This window comes from Echinops telfairi, unplaced genomic scaffold (genome assembly GCF_000313985.2).
Source record: "Echinops telfairi isolate 266 unplaced genomic scaffold, ASM31398v2 ScPeMD7_7457;HRSCAF=8495, whole genome shotgun sequence".
NCBI lineage: Eukaryota > Metazoa > Chordata > Mammalia > Afrosoricida > Tenrecidae > Echinops > Echinops telfairi.
In genome coordinates, this window is record NW_022111357.1 from 21483390 (window position 1) to 21487056 (window position 3667).

Here is a 3667-nt window from a genome sequence, read left to right on the forward strand (position 1 = left end):
CGTGCACCGGCACGCTCAAGGGCACACATCAGATATACATCAGGATCCGCCCCAGGCATCTGGCTGTGCCCACACTACGGTGACAGGCCCAGCATGGAGCACCAACTCAGCAACCACTTTCTGAATGACCTGGTGACTCATTGTGGTCACTGCAGGAAGAAGCTCCGAGTGGGCCTTCTCACCTGGGAAGGGAAGCTCTCCTCCCCCGAGGCTGGGTCACCCCACCTAACGCCCCTCACGGACACCTCCGTCCCATTGAAGCCCACGTGGTTGCCTGGCAGGGTCTCAGCCCAGGCCTCATGCTGCATCTCCATGAATTTGACCTCTGTGGTGACGTCGTAAGGAGCCTGGTGATGTAGTGGTCACGCATTGGACTGCTAAGCACAACGTCGGAAGTTCAAAACCACCCGTTGCTCCACAAGAGAAAGAGAAGGCTTTTCACTGCTGTGCAGAGTGACAGTCTCAGAAACCCACAGGGGCAGTACTGTCCTGTCCTATAGGGTCGCTGTGAATCGGAATCTGACTTGATGGCTGTGAGTTTGGTTTTGATGTGACAGGGGGCAGAGGTCACCACCATGTCCTGTTTGAGGAAGCCTGTTTCCAACAGAGCCACCTGGGAGTCAGCCTCTACCCCAGGTGGCACCGCCACCTTGCCATGTCCTGCAGGGACTACTTGGCGGGAGGGCTCCTGGTGATGTCATGCAGTGCACCTGGCAGCATCATACCTGCCCTGTTCCCTCCCTTTCTGGGGACTGTCCAGCCTTTTAGCCAAGGCACCTTGAAAGCCACCTGAGAAGCACACGTCTCCCTTAGCTGAGAGAGAGAGCCCCACACTGTCCCAGCATCTGCCTGCTTAAGAGGAAACGTCAAGCATTTCTTTTTGCATTCCCCACCTCAGGTTCCCCACCTGTGAAACAGCACGATCATCACCCATCTCACAGGCCAGACACAAACTAGCAAACCCAGTACCTGCTCCCTCCCACCCAGTCTCTGGCAGCAGTTTTTCCAAAGCCCACAGGCACTGCCCCGCAGGTGAGCCAGCGCACCTCAGGAAGCAGAGGTGCCTAGACCCTGAGTCATCTTTAGATCCTGTTCAATCTACTCATTTCACAGATGGGAAAACTGAGGATCAAAGAAGGGAAGGGACTTGTTAAGGTTATACCACATTAAATACGCATCAGGAGTGAAAATGAACATCAGATTCCAATACGCCGATATTCATACCTGCCGAGGTGTCCTGAAGAATGGATGTCAGGGTCTAACGCCTGCTCCAGACGTGGCATAAGGCAGCTCGTCCTATGTGCGCCTCGACATGCCTACCTGAGAAGTGGGAGTGGCTAGCACAGGATTTCCTGGGTGGTGCAGTGACGTGCTTGACTGGTAACCACAAGGTTGGCAGTTCCAGGTCACCGAGGCACCTCAAAGGAAAGGCCTGGTGACCTACTTCTGAGAATATGACCAGCAAAGCCCGTGGGGGGACAGCGCTTGGACACACACGGGTCCCCATGAGTCAAAGTTGACACAATGGCTACCAGTCAGTAAACGGCACGAACGCCTCTTTAGCACACTTGCTGGCACGGGTGAGAGTTCTCCATGCACGGGCACACAGGCCCTAACAGCTTCAGCAGTCTGCTCTAGGGTCATCGTAGAAGCAGCCAATAGAATGTGACTCTCCCAGGCTCCCCCACTCTGCTCTGGAGTTTTCTTCTCACCACTTGCCTCCATCTGTCTAGTAGCCCTCTCCAACCAGACCATTAGCACCAGGAGCAGAGTTGCAGGTCACTCCGTTTTGCCCTCAGCACCAAGGACAGTGCCCAGCGGGCGCCTTCTCCAGCTGTTTCATAAAGGAACGCAGGAGGTAGCCAGTTCTGATCCATCTCTTGGGCAAGTGTGTGTCAGGCGCTCTCAAAGGACTGCCTGCCCTTTGAGTCATTAGGAATTTATTCTAGATTGCGGATACAACCAAATACTTATTTATCAGGATGCTTAATACAATTTGAAACCCTACACTAGTACTCAACTGCACTGTACAGTGAACCCTCGCCACTTCGCGCTTCGAATTCTGCGGCTTCACTCTATCGCGGTTTTTGCGTAACAGCACCCACTGCCTACACCCGCTCCTTCAGAGGAAAAAGATGGCGAACCACCTGTAGAGTACATCCCTTAAGTCATTTCATAGGCTATTGATTACAGTATTTGTAAGAACTATATATAATAATACTGTATGTGAAATATGTAATACTGTAAACTAGATGCCATAAATAACATAGTAAATAATAAATGATCATTGTAACGTCCAAAATGTTTTACTGTATTTTCCCTTTTTCGTTTAATAAATTGGGTAATACGAGTGTAATGGTGACTAAAGGGTGTTTTTTCATGTCCTCTATGCTCTAACTACGAAAATATTTGATTTACAAATAAGGAATCCTACTTCGCAGAATTTCATTTATCACGGTAGGGTCTAGAACCGATTAACCGCGATAAACAAGGGTTCACTGTACCCCAGTTTTCTTATTTGCAGTGGAGATAAATGCCTTCATCTCAGTGTTTCTGCATAGGGAAAATGCTTGGCCAGGTGTCAAACATAACAATTCAAGTCATTAGCTACCACTTTCATTTAATAATGAACATGGCTGCACAGAAGGAACCCTGGTGGCATAGTGGGTGAAGCCTTGGGCTGCTAACACTCAGGCTGATAGTTCAAATCCCTCAGCCGGTCCACAGGGGAAAGATAAAGCTGTCTGCTTCCTCCAAGATTTGTAGTCTTGGGAAACCAAGAGATCCATTCTACTTTGTCTTATGAGGTTTCTGTGAGTGCTGGAGAATGACCTCATGCTTGGTACCGTATGTACTCGAGTATGTGCCGACCCGAATATCAGCCAAGGCACCTAATGTTACCACAAAAAGCGCATTAAAAATGTGCTGAAAGCCTCGACGTCTACACGAGCATATATGGTAAATTGTAGGGGTTTCAAAAAAGAGGAAAGGCCTGGACAAGGATACAGGGATGGCAACAACGGGATAGAGGGACACTCCTGAGGGCAGCCCAGCCCTGGCAGTGCTCTGGTCTGTCGGACGCAGGGTGACCATGAGTGGGACCGACCAACAGTCTAACAACACGTGAGTTAGAATAGACCCTGTGCTGCCAGCGAGTTTATGGCCCACAGATGGTGACACGGGCCGCAGCCCGAGGAGGTCCAGCCCAACATCTCCAGACTGCTCAACACAGTTAAGTGGGAAGGAGAAGAAACTTTAAAGTGCTGTACAGCAGCATGTGCAGTTTGAGTCTAGCTAGGAAGACCCAGCGAGATCTGCACACAAATAGAGACCAGGCTAGCTAACAGTCATGGGGCTGGGCTCAGGCTCCATATCTCATTAGACATGGTACATATTGATTGCTTTTGTCATCTGGAAAAGTTGGCTAAGTACATGTGGAAGAAAAGACTTAGAATTCTCCTGTCAGGTAAGGGACAGGGACAGCAGGCGTTAGATAATAGTACTAAGTCATAGCAATTAGCATCTGAGCACCAAACGTATGCAAACACAAATGTTCCTCTGCTCTCACTGCATTCTCGCCTCCCCCACTAGTGAGTTCTGAGACATTCCTGCCTCACTCGCTCATTACTGTGAGCCAGCGATGGAGCTGGCCTTGAGCCCAGGTCTT